The sequence below is a fragment of the Macaca fascicularis genome, chromosome 10, assembly GCF_037993035.2.
Source record: "Macaca fascicularis isolate 582-1 chromosome 10, T2T-MFA8v1.1".
Taxonomy (NCBI): Eukaryota; Metazoa; Chordata; class Mammalia; order Primates; family Cercopithecidae; genus Macaca; species Macaca fascicularis.
Genome location: NC_088384.1, coordinates 106,404,243 through 106,419,055, shown reverse-complemented (window position 1 = coordinate 106,419,055; position 14,813 = coordinate 106,404,243). Strand labels below are relative to the sequence as shown.

The window sequence follows — 14,813 nt, the reverse complement described above, 5'->3', positions numbered from 1 at the left end:
ATGAATGGATGTGTGGGTGGCTGTGAGGATGAGTGGGTGGGTGGGCGGATGAATGGACGGATGTATGTGTGGGTGGATGACTGGATGGATGAATGGGTGGGCGGATGGTTGGATGGATGGATGGATTGTAGGTTGGAAGGAAGGATAGGTGGATAGATGATATTTGAACCGATGGACAGATGGATGAATGGAAGGATGGATAGATAGAAGGCAAGAGGGATAGAAGAATGGATGGGTGGATGAATAGAAGGACAAGTGGAAGGAAGTCTTGATGGGTGGATGGATGGCTGAGAATTGGATGGAAAGGATAGATGGAATAATGGAAGGATAGATGGAGAGATGTTTGGATGGTGGATGAATGTGTGGATGAGTAGGTAGGTGGATATATGGGTAAAGGAATGAAAAGATGGACTGGTGAGTGCAGGTTAGTGGAAGGCCAGAGGGAGAGGGTGATGTGAACTGAGGCTCCAGGCTTTTTCCTGTGTCTGCTTGCCACCCTGCCCCATTCTTCACTGAGATGCTGTGTCACCACCCAGTAGAAGGGACTCTGACTGTGTGGCATCAGAACAATCCTGGGTTCAAATTCACTCCTGTCGTGTTCTACCTCTGTGGCCTTGAGCAAGTCCTGTCGCCCTCTGAGCCTTAGTCTCCTCCTCTGTAAAACAGATGTTTGTACTGTCCCCGCTTCACAGTGTGGCTGGCAGCGTTAATGAGTTAAGTGCCCACGCCATGGTCCCTGCCCTACCTGTGTGAATTCCTATTCAGTGGCTGCCCAGAGCAGGGGCTGGCATCACTCGGGGCTGGGCAATGTTGGTGGACTGCCCAGACCCTCTGTTCTGAGCTCCACCCCGACGGAGGGAAGAAGCACCAGCCTGTGCTGTGGCAGGGCCCCCCCCTCTGCGAGGTTCTTCCCCTGGAGAGAGGGGGCTGGCCTCTGCCTGGGGAGACTCAAAATCCCGCTGTGGGGACGGGCACTGGAACAGAGCCCAGGACCTGGCTCCCCTCCCTCCCAGCTCCCTGCATTCCAGTCTCGGGGCCTCCACTCGGCTCTCAGAGCTGGGGGTGAGAATGCCACTCAATGCCACTCAATGTCCAGCTGCCTAGATTCACATCCCCTCCTCCCACGGCCTGGCTGGTAGCCTTGGGCTGGATACTGACCACTCTGTGCCTTGGGAAATGAGAGTTCCTACCTCATAGGACTATTGTGAGGACTGAATGAGTTAAAACGTGAAGTGTTTAGCACAGTGCCTGGCACATAGTAAGCATGGCTAGCTGCTATGATTCTTATATAACAGTTGTTTTCATTATTGTTGCTGGTATTATCATCACTATTATTTTACCTCTCCCACATCCTTTTCTCCTTCTGGCCACAGGGAATTTGATGTTTCCCAGCAGGAGATGGCCCTCAAGCTGGGCCTTGAAGGAACAGAAAGGCTCCGAGAGGCAGAAGAAGGCACCCCTCAGGAAGACTCCGCCTGGGGCAGCTCCCACAGCAGACGGGCCAAGAGGTTCTGGCCAGAGGGAGGCGTGGCTCCCAGCGCAGGGGCGGGATAGAGCGAGGTGAGTCAGTGTCTGGCCCAGCCAGGCCCTCACAGCCACAGCTCTGCTTCCCATCAAGGGGCGGAGCAGCTGCGGCTCCCCTCTGGCCAGGGCTGGGGGTCTGAGTCAGCTCGAGTCAGGTAAGCAGAGGAGGATGTGGGGCTTTCCCACCCGCAGCCTGGAAGCCCGTGTGTGCAGGGCAGGGCTGCCTCCCACGGCAGGGGAAGGCAGAGGCCTCTGCGCCAGGTACAGCCTAGGTACCGCCTACCCCCATGGCTGACCCTGGGCCCCAAATCCAGCGGGAGGCCTGGGAGCATCTTCTCCACCTGAGTCACCAGGCTGGGCCCAGGACCCCAGCCAAGGGCTTTGCCTCTGGGAAGAAAAGAGCTTCGGAGTCCAGCAAAACCTGGGAAGCAGGGGGAAGCTTCCCTAGCAGGTGCTATTTGAGCAGAGGCCTGGAGGAGGTGAGGAAGTAAGCAGCGGGCCGTGTGGGGTAATGTGGGGTAAAGTGCTCCAGGAAACCAGAATGGCAGATGCAAAGGTTCTGAGGTGGAACCTGGAGTGTCGGAGCAACAAGGAGACTGTCATAGGGACGAGGGCTGGGGGAGGAGGAAGAGAGGGCAGAGAGGGGCTGGGGCATGTCCCACAGTGGATGAGCCACGGGAAGGACTTGGCTTTTCCTCTAAGCAAGGTGAGAGCTGTGGGAAGTTTCTGGGCAGAGAAGGGACAAGATCTGACTTAGGTTCTCACGGGATCTCTCTGACTGCATGTGGGGAATGGATTGGAGGTGGAGGATTCAGGACAGAAGCCAGGAAACCAGGGAGGAGGAGACCGCAATAGTCCAGGTAAGCCATGCAGGGTCTGGACTAGGGTGGGGACCGTGGAGGTGAGAGAAGAGGTGGAATTCTGGGAGTTCCTCTGCATGTCAGCCAACTCGCCCTTCTTGAGGGCCTACTGTGCATGAGTTCTGTACAGCAACATGATACAGAGATTACAAAGGCTGAGCCCTTGCCCACAGTGTAGGAGACAGGAGGAAAAGGAATGCGGCTGTGATGTAATCAGTGCCAGACTGAAGTGTGAATTAAGGGCAGCTTCATCTCCCCAGGTTCTGTCCTAAAACTTTCTATGTAGGAGCTCAACCTAGTGAGATAAGAACTATCATAAGCCCCCATTTTCCAGATAAGGAAACTGAGGCCCTCTTAGTCAACCAGTATGTCTGAGTTAAGAGACTCCTCCCACTAGTAAGTGCCAAGACTGGGATTCACACCTGGGTCTGAAGGGCTACAGGACTGACCCCGCCTGACCACCTGTGTAATCAGGGAGGGCTTCCTGCAGAGGTGAGGCTTGAGCTGGGTTCCCAGGGTTGCATAGGATTCTGTCAGTGAGCAGAGGACCTTCCAGTCCTGGGCAAGGTATGAGCCGATGTGTGGTGGTGAGACTCATCCCCTTAGCCAGTGTCTCCCACACCTCACTTAAAAGCCATCTTTAGCTCACGCCTGTAATCCCAGCACTTTGCGAGGCCAGAGCGGGCAGATCACGAGGTCAGGAGATCGAGACCATCCTGGCTAACACAGTGAAACCCCGTCTCTACTAAAAATACAAAAAATTAGCCGGGCATGGTGGCGGGCGCCTGTAGTCCCAGCTACTCGGGAGGCTGAGGCAGGAGAATGGCGTGAACCCAGGAGGCAGAGCTTGCAGTGAGCCGAGATTGCGCCACTGCACTCCAGCCTGGGAGACAGAGCAAGACTCCGTCTCAAAAAAAAAAAAAAAAAAAAAAAAAAAAAAAAAAAAGCCATCTTTAAAGCCATTCATACCTTTTCTTAAGTAAATTGATTTTTCGGTTTACTCAGTTGGTTTTTTTAAAAAATAACTTACTGAGACGAAGTTCACATAGCATATTAAGTATTTTAAAGTAAACATTTCAGTGGCATTTTAGTATTATATTTTGCAACCATCACCTCTAGCTGACCACGAAACATTTTCATCACCCCAAAAGGAGACTCTGTGACCATTAAGCAGTTGCTCCCAATCCCCTAACAACCACCATTCTTCATTGGTCTCAATGGATGTACCTATTTTGGAGATTTCCTGGAAATGGAATCATATAATATGTGGCCTTCTGGCCAGGCATGGTGGCTCATGCCTGTAGTCCCAGCACTTTGGGAGACTGAGGCAGAGGATTACTTCAGCCCAGGAGTTTGAGCCCAGCCTGTGCAAAACAGGGAGACCCTGCCTCTACAAAAAATACAAAAATTAGCCAGGTGTGGTGGCACACGCCTGTAGTACCACCTACTGGGGAGGCTGAGGTGAGAGAATCATTGAGCCTGGGAGGCAGAGGTTGCAGTGAGCCGAGATCACACCACTGCACTCCAGCCTGGGCAACAGAGCAAGAGCCTGTCTCACCAAATAAAAAGACCTCTGTGTCTGGCTTTTTTCAGTTAGCATCATGTTTTGGAGGTTCATTCTCATTGTAATATGGATCAGAAAAAATTATTTTTAAAGGAAAATTTGTGTTACTATCAGAAAGAGGAAACAACTTTTTCATTTCTATAAATAGAAAGTAACCTTAAAACAACAATCACAAAAGAACATTACCAAATCCTAGCTGCATTCTGTTGCCTGGTAAAGCCTCTGAGCTTAAGGTCTGCTCTGCCTCATAAAGGGAGACAAGCAAACGTGGGAGAGGTGTTCAAGTCCAGCCGCGCCCACCTGAGACTTTCTCCTTGGGTTAATCAGAAGCATCAAAGAGAATTGCAAAAGGAGGAATGGTGACAACTGTGATCTAATGCATCTTGCGTGGGAGGCTCTGATATTTCCAGAGCAGAGCAGGGGTAAGTGCAGCTCATGAGAATGAGTGTCCCTGGTGCCATGCCTGGTAGGTTATAGGGGAGGGGCTGCAGGTGGGGAGTCTGTTGGAAGCTTCTTCATCAGCCCACACATAATCCAGAGAATCCTATGCCCGCCAATGCCTTGCCTTTCCTAAATCCTTTCACATCCATGAGTGCAGATAGTACAGGTGATAACCAGGTTAATTCCTGGATGCTCTTCTATTCCCATAATGTATTTGTCCACTTATATGCCAATACCAAACTGTTTTATTTCCTATGCCTTTGTCATATATTCTAATGTCTGAATGAACAAGCCCTCTCTCTTAGTTCTTCTTTCAGCATTGCTTTGACTATTTTTGCACATTTACTCTTTTACGTGACTTGAGAACATCCCCTTTTAACAGACAGGCCCAGAGATGTTAAGGGGCAAGCCCCAAGTCACACAGAGCTTCTGCCTCCAAGCCTCATGGTCCATTTCCAGGACTCCCAGGGGTCCTGGGCAGTCTTAGGAGTGGGCATGAGTCTGGCATGCTGGGAGGAAAGGGGGAATGTTGTTACCGCCCAAAACACGCCATTCTTGTGGGTCATGAAGAACACCTGTTTGCCTATTAAGGGCTTTGGATGCCTTGAAAACTAGCAGCATTTTGCCATGTTCACATTTCACCTGCCGGTATTACCTACTCTTCCCATCAATTCGCTTTTTAAATGCTTGCTAAAATTTAATTTTAAAGGAAATGAGGAACCAGTGTTGACTGTGAGGCCTTTGTTGTCTGTGTCCTGGCCATACCCCCTCTCCCTTTTCTCTGGTGAACACAGACAGCACCTGCCCCCTTCACCTGTGAGCTTTGCTCATGGGGCAGGCTGGATGTGCTGGGAACTAACACTCCAAGCGGCTGCTGTCAACCAATGACAGGCACGACCTGAGTCGTCCTGTCCCTTCCCCAGTTCCCTGGCCACCGGATCCCCTTCCCTAGGGGGGCTAACTCCATTACTACATGGGCTCCCAGCATGCCACAGCAGGACTGAGCCCAGTTGCCTAAGTGGTTACTGACTTGGTAGCACTCTTGAGATTGGCAGCCCTTCCTCCCTGATCTCACTTCCCTACCAGTGCTTTCTGGAGGCATCTCCCAAATAGACTACTTGCCTTCATATTATTCTGTTAGGGATCTGCTCGTAGGCTCCCAATCTAAGGCACTTGCTGCAAATGGAAGACAATTGGTGAAATATACAAAAAAGTGAAACAAAACCAGCTACTATTGCTGATGACAGCTTGTACTTGAGATCTGCTCTGTTTCTTCTGAAGAAAAAGCAGGTGGTAGGAAGGTGTTCAAGATACACAAGCCCCACAAGGTGTTTCTCCCTCCCCTTGGCATCACAGGGAGGACAAAAGGGAGCTGGAAAGCCTCACTTACAGTGTTAACTGATGGAATTTCATGCCGGGGTCCCTGTACCTTGCAGCTACCTCTAGCCCCATCCATGGCCCCGGGCTCACGAGGTCCTGAGAACAACTTTCCACAGGCCAACTCCAAGGTCGGTGGAAAGTCCCTTAGCCTGGGCAACTGACAAGACACAGGCCTGGCTGGACCCAGTAGGCAGCCCTCAGTACCCACCCAGGAGGGGCCCACAGGATAACTAGCCTGACTCATGGGCAGATAGATGGGTTCAACTTTGCCGTGAGTGCATCTGGAGAAGGGAGAGCTCATGACCCCATTCATTCATTCTCTCATTGATTCAACAAATTCTGATTGAGTACCGACTGTGTGCTGAGCACTGTGCTGGGCACTGGGGAGATGGAGAGAAGAATAGACTCAAATCGCTCATGGAACTGCCACTCCAGCAGGGGACACAGATGAGAAACAAACACAAAAATAAACTCAGAAATGAGAGCATTCCATGCTACAAAGGAAAGAAACAGAATGAAGGGATCAAAAATACATGGGGTGTCTGAGCACAGTGACTCACTCCTGTAATCCCAGCACTCGGAGGGCCGAGGTGGGAGGATTGTTTGAGCTCAGAATTTTGAGACTAGCCTGAGCCACATACTGAGACCTTATCCCTACTTAAAAAAAAAAAAATAGCTGGGCGTGGTGGCACACACCTGTAGTCTCAGCTATTCAGGAGGCTGAGGCAGGAGGGTCACTTGAGCCTGGGGGATAGAGGCTGCAGTGAACTATGATTATACCACCGCACTCCAACCTGGGTGACAGAGTGAGACCCTGTCTCAAAAAAAAAAAAAAAAAAGGACAGAGGGCTTTGGTAGCATAGCCTAGAGGGCCTCTGAGGAGGGTCAGTGAAGTTCAGAACTGAACGTGGAGAGCCAGAGAAGGCAATGAACGAGGGAAGAGCTAGTGCAAAAGCCCAGGTGTGGGAAAGAGCTAGGCATGTTGGAGGGGCAAATGGTGGCTGGTGTGCTGGAGTGGAGAAACAGGGGAAGGGTGGTAAGAGGCCAAGGTGAAGGTCGTGGGCCTGGGGCAGGTCAGAGCAAAGATGCCTGGGAAGTGTTTGTGTGAATACTGAGCCTTGCAGGAAAGGCATCCATGGGCACTGGATGGGAAGCACATAGCAGAGGCTGAAGGCAGTGGGTTCGGGAGGCTTTTTCTCTTGGTGTCTTTATCTGTGGGAGGGGAGGCCAAGGGGAGAGACCTTGGTTTGCATGGGGTCAGCCAGATTGCAGGAGGAAGGGTCCTCAGGCCCCTTCATCAGGGTAGACCTGGCTAGTTTCAACCAATGGAATCAGCGACTGGTCTTCAGCACCTCATCATAGCTTGTACTCCGTGAGAGGCTATTTATTGAAGTATCTATGCACCAAGCTCTCTGCAACCCTACCAGAGGCTGCCCGACGTGCCCCTTGCCTGGGAGAGACAGAAATAGAAAGTTGCAGTAGAGTGTGACAAACATTCCAGGGAAGGTCTGGACGAAGGAAGGGTCATTCAAATTGGCTTTTGAAAGATGAAGAGAGACTCACTGGAGAAAAGCCAGCATTAAAAGAGCAGAAACAACTGTCTCGTTTGGTGCTGTGTCCCCAGCACCTGGCTCAGAGCCTGGTGGACAGTGGGGGCTCCATCAGGATTTGTTGATGAACAAATCGGAGCTGCCCGCACTTTGGTTATGCAAATTGGAAACTGTCTTCACAATTTTTATGCTGTCTACTCTCCACTTCTACTCTTCCGTATTTAATGTGTTTCTTCAAATTTACTGACTTTTTTACTTAAATAAATTCATTTTAAAAGAAAACATTTGGTGTTATCACTAGAATTGAAAAACCGAAGAATACATGCCACAAATCAAAGATAACCAGAAAAAATGCTTACAAAGAAAACAAAACCATGTTATTAAAGTCTACCTATTGAAAGAATAAAAAGACAAGCCACAGAACAGGAGAAAATATTTGCAAATCACATATTTGACAAAGGCTTGACTAGTATCCAGAATATATATAAAGAACTCTCTAAATCTATTAAGAAGAAAACAATTGGTTTTTTTTTTTTTTAATGGACATAAAGTTTGAGCAGATACTACACCAAAGAAAATATACAGATGGCAAAGAAACACATACAAAGATGTTCAACATCATTAGTCATTAGGGAAATGCAAACTAACACCACAAGGAGATACTATTATCACCTATTTGAATGACTAAAAGTAAAACACACATACACACAAAAAAACCTAACAACACCAAGTGTTGGTGAGAATACGAAGCAACTGACACTTTCATACATTCCTGGTAGGGATGAAAAATGGTACAGACACCTTGGAAAACAGCTCAGCGGTTTCTGAAAAAGTGAAACATACACTTGGCCGCCTGGCCCAGCAATTCCACTCCTAGAAATTTACCCAAGATAAACAAAAATTTAGGTTCACATAAAAACCTGTTTGCAAATGTGCCTAATGGCTTTATTTATAATGGCTAAAAACTGGAAGCAGTCCAAATATCCCTCAGCTGGTGAATGGATGAACAAGCTTTGGTACATCCATACCCTGGAACACTATTCTGCAATAAAGAAGAACCATCTACGGATACACACAACAGCATATATGCATCTCAAAAGTGTCATGCTGAGCAGGAAAAAAAAAAAAACCAGACTCAAATTGAGATAACACATTATAGAATTCCACTTATATGGAATTCTAGAAAAGGCAAACTTGTATAGAAACAGAAAACATATAAGATGTAAAATTCAAAAACATGTGAAACTCATCTGTGGTGATACAAGTTGGGATCGCGGCATCCCTAGAGGGAACATGAGTGGAGGGGAGAGAGGGCAGCTCTCTCTGGGGGTGGGGATGTCCAGTCTGCTCACTGGGGTGCCGATTACAGGCCTGGGACAAGCTGAACGCTTCGTTCATATGTGCTGCAGCTCTATAGGACATTTTGAAAAGTCTAGCTAGATACATGAATGAGCCTGAGATCTGCTCTCTTTTTCACAAAGGGAGATTAGCAAGTATTTGGTCTTAGAGGCAGGTTAGCACCAAACAAAGACTCTCCTGGATAGGGCCGGGCGCGGTGGCTCACGCCTGTAATCCCAGCACTTTGGGAGGCCGAGGCGGGCGGATCACAAGGTCAGGAGATCGAGACCACGGTGAAACCCCGTCTCTACTAAAAATACAAAAAATTAGCCGGGCGCGGTTGTGGGCGCCTATAGTCGCAGCTACTCGGGAGGCTGAGGCAGGAGAATGGCGTGAACCCGGGAGGCGGAGCTTGCAGTGAGCCGAGATCGCGCCACTGCACTCCAGCCTGGGCGACAGAGCGAGACTCCGTCTCAAAAAAAAAAACAAAGACTCTCTTGGATATAAAGGAAAGACTGTAAAGAATTTGCAGGGAGAATAACTCGCTATGTGACCCGAGGTGATTTTATGCTTTGTCTGTGCAGCCTATAAAATAATCTTGTGTGTTCCCCATGATGCACATCACCAAACCAGGAGATGCTGGAGAGTCTGAGACAGCGCGGGCAGCACTCTGCCAGGGGAAGGACACGGAGGTGTCCAGGTTTGGCTCCAAAAGCAGACAAGCCTGCACTGTGTTGGGGCAGGTGAGGAGTAGCTGGATTCCACTGTGCCCTTTTCGTCTGTGTCCCTTGCCACCCAACACGAGCTCAGCACATAGTTGATCTTCACTAACTAGTCACCCCTCCCAGCTTTTGCATTGGTTGTTTCCTCTGCTAAAGATACCCTCTTCTCCCACCTTGACCACCTGACTAACTCTTAAGTTCAGCTCCCAGGTGCCTCCTCCTCCTTCTCCTTGGCACATGAGTGCCCCGCTTGGCATTTGCTTTGGGGTGTCTATACACACTATTTCCTCTGCCTGGAGTCTCTTCTCCCGTGGGGCAGGGGTCAGTCAGCACCTTCTGTATGGAAGGGACAGAAAGCCAGTCCCAACTGTTTTCAGCCAAAAATGAGAAAGGCAGTGGCTCACATAACTGGAAAGTTGAAGGCGCCTAATTTCAGGTACAGTGGGATCTAGGAGTTCAAAGCCTGTCCAGCTCTGTGCTGCTTCCTCCCAGGCAGGCTTTTCCCTTGTTTTGTTCTCTTTTTGCTCTAAGCGTTCACTTGCTCACTGTCCATCCAATGGAAAAATGGCATCTCCTTCACAAATCATGGCCAGCTCTAAAGTCCCAGGATCAAGTTTCATTGGGCAGGCTCAGTCATGTGCTCATCCCTGGACCAATCACTAGAGCAAGACCTGGTCACATGTCCACCCCTGGAGACAGAGGTCTCTGGTCACCCCCCTCCTCGTGGACTGAGAAGAGGGAAGAGAAGGTTGTTCAGTAGGAAGTCGAGGTACTGTTACCTGAAAATGGGAGATAGATGCTGACTTGTCCACACACCCGCACCTTCTCCCGGCAAACTCTAGCTCGCCTCTGCACATCGTATGACCTCAGGCCAACTCCTTCCCCTCTCTGGGTCTCATGTTCCTCCTCCGGAAAATGGGCAGGAGGCCGTTTGAATTCCAACATTCCAGAAATCTGGGACAGCTTCCAGGACTGGAGGCTGCTCCCTAGATCCCAGGAACGTTCCAGCACTTCTGGGGACGGAAATGGAGCATCAGTCAGAGCCCTCCCCGGCCCCCGGCCTGGGAACATGCTTAGAAGATGACAATTGGGCTCCCTTCGGCCGAAATTCCACTCCTGTGGGGGCCTTGCCAAGGAAAACAAGCCCAAGAACCAGGCATTAAAGGTGAGCATACTTGAGCATTTTAAGATGACAAATTATTTACACAGGTGTGGGAACCATCCTCTCGGACCCTGCTTTCTTTTTCTCCCTCCCCTTTCCAAATTCTTTCCCCCAAGGGTGCTGACAGACATGCCAAGGGAGGGGGTGGCTGGTCATGGAGATCTGCCCAGAGTAAGTCCACAAACCCAGGGCAAAGTGGGAGGACAGAGAAGCCGGAAAGAGGGTGTCTGCGTGGCAGAGGCTGGTCCTTGCTCACCTGCCTTCTTGCTCTCTACCTCATTGCCTGGGGAGATAATGAAGCTGGGGTCCCAGGAATTTTATTGCTACCTGAATCCTTGAAGAAACTCATGCCCAGGCCATCCTTTGTCCACAAGGGAGAATAAGGGACCAGAGAGGTGAAAAGCAATCCCCAGGGTCACACAGCCAGTTAGCTGAACTTGGGGCTGGCAGGGGAAGAGGTAGAGGAAGCAGTTGTTTCTTAAGCACCTAGTGTGTGCCTGACACTGTGCTGAGCTCTGGGAACACATTGTGAATGAAACAGACAAGATGTCCGCCCTCATGGAGCTGAAAAAGATACAAACAAGATAAATAGCAAGATACCTCCAGAAGTGCTTGAGGAAGAGTAAGACAGGCTGAAGAGGTGGCAGGGGTGCTATCTAGGTTGGGGAGGTAACATTTGAGCCAAGAAAGACGAGAATGAACCGGCCATGGGGAGATGGGAAGGGAGGGCATTCCAGGCATCTGGCATTGCACGTGCAAAGGCCCTGAGGTGGGCAAGGGCTTGTTGTGTTCAAGGAACCATCAAGGGGCCAGTGTGGCTGCAGCAAGAAGGAAAGGCAATGACTCAGAGGTAGATTCAGGTCAACAAACCCAAGGGGTAGGTATAATCATTCTGTGTTACCAAGGAGGAAACTGAAGCCCAGAGAGGGGCAGTGACTTGCCCAGGGTCACAGAGCAGAGTCAGATTCCAGCCCTTTTCATAGGCTCCAAACCCAAGTTCCTGTGCTTTCGTGAGGGGAGAGGGTGAGAGCAGGTGCTGCGAGGGCCTTCCAGGTCTCCAGCCTGCAGCTCAGCTCTAAAGATGAGAAGCATCTGGGCCAGCTGGTGCTTCCTGTGGGAAGAAAGCAGCGACTGATTGAGCTGCTGAGTCACGGGGAAACAACAGGCTCCCAGGCTGCAATGGGTTCTGCCTCAGTTTACCTACTCGTAAAAAACAGGTTTCATCACATGTCTGCCTCAGTGCTGACTTCAGAGGGGTGCTGTAAGGGTTAATTACTGCCTGGCAGCTCCAGGAGCCTTGATGAAAGGTGGCGGAAAGTGGGCGATATTAACCTGGGCAGGTAATTACCCGCGGCCTGAGGGAGGGTGCAGAGGGGTCCTAGCCTGAGTCACTTCTGGTTCTGATTCAACCCCAGGCCAGCCTCTTTCCAAGTGGGTAGGGCCCAGTGTGCCCAAACATCTGACCATCATCCTGGCCTCAAGCCCCCCAGCACCAGGCAAGGCTGAAGCTAGGAGTGGTCACAAGCCACACAGTCCTAGGGTTCAAATCCCATCCTGCCGCTCCTCTGGCCGGAAGACCTGGACAACACTCCTCACCTCTTGGGCCTGTTTCTTCATCCACGTAGTGGTGTCTTGAGTCTGTTTTGTGTTGCCATAGCAGAGTACCACAGCCTGGGTAATTTACAAAGAACAGAGATGTATTTCTAACAGTCCTGGAGGCCGGAGAGCCAAAGATGGAGGGGCTCACTCAAGCAAGGGCCTTCTTGCTGTCATCCCATGGCGAGGGCATCCCATGGCGAGGGCATCCCATGGCGGGGGCATCCCATGTCAAGAGGTGGCATGTGAGACAGCAAGGAATGGCTGAACTCACTTTCGTGACAAATCCACTCTCTCCATCATGAAGCCACTCCTGCAATAATGACACGAATCCATTCATAAGGGCAGAATCCGCAGGACCCAACCACCTCTTAAAGGCCCACATGACCTTTGGGAGGCACGTTCAGACCCTGGCCCCACCCCCGGGCACTGTGGCTGTTTCTCACACATATGCCAGATACTGTGCCTCGCGGCCACTTCGTCCCCCTGCTGCCTCAGTTTGAGGTCAAAAGTGACACATCAGCCCACAGCCACCTGTGCCGTCAGCCATCTCAGCCTCCGTGACCTGAAGGAAAATGATGAAAGACTTTTCTAGAAATAAATTATTTTTAAAACATCCCAGGAAATGATCCCATGTGGCCACTGGGACCCTGGGAGGGAGGGCCTCTTGTTCCCCCTGCCCCAATCCCCACTTGGGCCCCGAACCAGGCTCTGACTGCCCCCTGTCCCCAGAAGCCCACCCCTTCCCTCTTCCTCGCTCTTGTGGCTTCTGGGTCTTGATGCCACCCAGTTTCCCCCACACCATACGTGCACACACACACACGCACACACATGCACACACGCACATACACACGCCTGATCTCTGCATCCAGCTGTGAACGCACAGCCTGGTCCCCGGTGAGTCCCAGATGTTTTCCTTCTTCCAGGGTTCAGGGGACAGATACTAAGGTCAGAGCTCCCTTCCTCCTTTTACTTCCTCCCTGAGGCAACATGGTGCCCATCTCACAGGTGGGCACACTGAGACTCCGAGATGCAGATGCCCACACTCCAAGCCGCTGAGAGGCAGGGAGGGCTCACACCCTCCAGGAGGGACGGGGGAGTCCCAGGGGCAGCCTGAGCACAGGGCAGGGGCCGGGGAGCCTGGCCCTCCGTGGGGTTCCTGGGAATGAGGCTTTTTACCGTGAGTGGGCAGCTCCAGGGCCTTGGGACCCCAGGTGGGAAGAAGCCGGGCCCTTGTCAGGTAGCTGCCCCCACAGGTACAAGTCAGGCACCAGGTGGCCACTTTCAGGAAGAGCCTGGCATTAGGAGAGCTGCTCCAGGGTGGAGGCACCGCTAAGCTCACCTCCCACCCCTCACTCACTCCCTCTGCTCCAGCCACTGCCCTTGCTGAGCCTTCAGCGAGAGGATCCTACAGCCTGGCCCTAGCACCTGCAGTTCCCTCTGCCGGGAGCACCATTTCCCACCCCCTGCCTTTGCATGTGGGCTTCTCCTCTTTGTTGGGGCTTCTTTTCAAATGTCACCCCCTCAGAGGGGACCTCCCAGGCTCTCTCCATCTCACCTTCTGCTTTATCTCCTTTGGAGCCCTGCTCGCTCACTGAAATGACCTCACATGTCTGTTCTCCTCAGCTAGAATACAGGCTCCACGAGAACAGAGGGCTTTTAAATGTCTTTCTGTTTTTGTTCACTGCTGTGTCTCCAGGACCTGGTAGCAGGCACGGAACACAGTGGTGCTCAATAAATGTTTGCTGATGTACTGAAGAAGTTTTGGAAAGATAAGATGTAATTTGTATCACAGCGGGAGGGGTGGGTGTTTCAGGGGAGACGTCATCCAAAGAACTGGATGATTTCTCCAGCGTCTTAAAGCGTGTCATGAGCAGCTCCACATCACAACAATAATAATAATATTTATTGGGCGCTTCCTGCGGTAAGCACCATACCCAGATCGCCTCAGAGTCCTTCCAGCGACCTGTGAGGTCAGGGCTGTGATTATCCCCACTTTCCAGATAAGGAAACTGTAACTTAGAGTTACAGTTAGGGACTGCTCCAGGTCACCAGTGATTTGGTGGCAGGCTGTGGTTGAATAAAAGGCCACTTCGACCCCCCTCCCACCACCCTGGCCTGTCCCCATCCCTCCAGAGCCTGAAGGTTCCCTGGAAACCGCACAGTCCCTTGATCCCTGGCACAGCCAAGAGAGGTTGTGTGTCCCGCCCATCACCCCCTAGCTGGTCAGGGGCCCAGAGGGGATGATCCCTGGCTGCCGGTGGGCCCCTGGGAGGGAGGGAAGGCTTGGCAGCCGTCCTGTCCTGGGGACGCCAGGCAGCCGGGAGTTTCTCTCCCCGGACTTACTGTACATGATTCAGCGCCAGCCCCAGTTGTGAAATCTGGGAATCTTGTGGGCAAGGCTGGGCCTGGGGGATGGCCGTCTGGGAAGAGGAGGCCGGGAAGGGGTTAAGGGGGGTGGCGGGGGAGGAGGGGGCAGGCGCCAGGCCAGACCAGCAGAGAGCGCACAGTTAGCACTGGGCCGGCTGCCTGTGGCCGGTCTCTGACATCACAGCTGCGTCAGCCCAGCCAGCCCCAGCCCCCCACTTCCTCCTCTCCCTGGGCAGCATCCTCTGCCACCTCCCTAGGCTCACTGTCCTGTCCTGAAAACAAGCAGTTCCCTCCTGGAAAGAGGCA

General features: G+C 51.5%; 1 long non-coding RNA gene across 7 annotated transcripts in view; it reads right to left on the bottom strand.

Moving 5' to 3' along the window:
• LOC102130729 (uncharacterized) overlaps window positions 1–14,813 on the bottom strand; it is a 42,962-nt gene that overhangs the window by 9,527 nt on the left and 18,622 nt on the right. For 2 of the 7 annotated variants that reach the window (XR_012419554.1, XR_012419552.1), the window contains exons 2-3: window positions 12,138–12,450; window positions 7,504–11,652 (exon numbers count right to left, since the gene is read on the bottom strand). This is a non-coding gene — a long non-coding RNA (uncharacterized lncRNA). Of the gene's footprint in view, window positions 1–7,503; window positions 11,653–12,137; window positions 12,451–12,583; window positions 12,703–14,483; window positions 14,588–14,813 lie in introns of those variants that run through there. The other 5 variants (XR_006689936.2, XR_006689932.3, XR_012419551.1 and 2 more) reach the window with 5 other exon arrangements.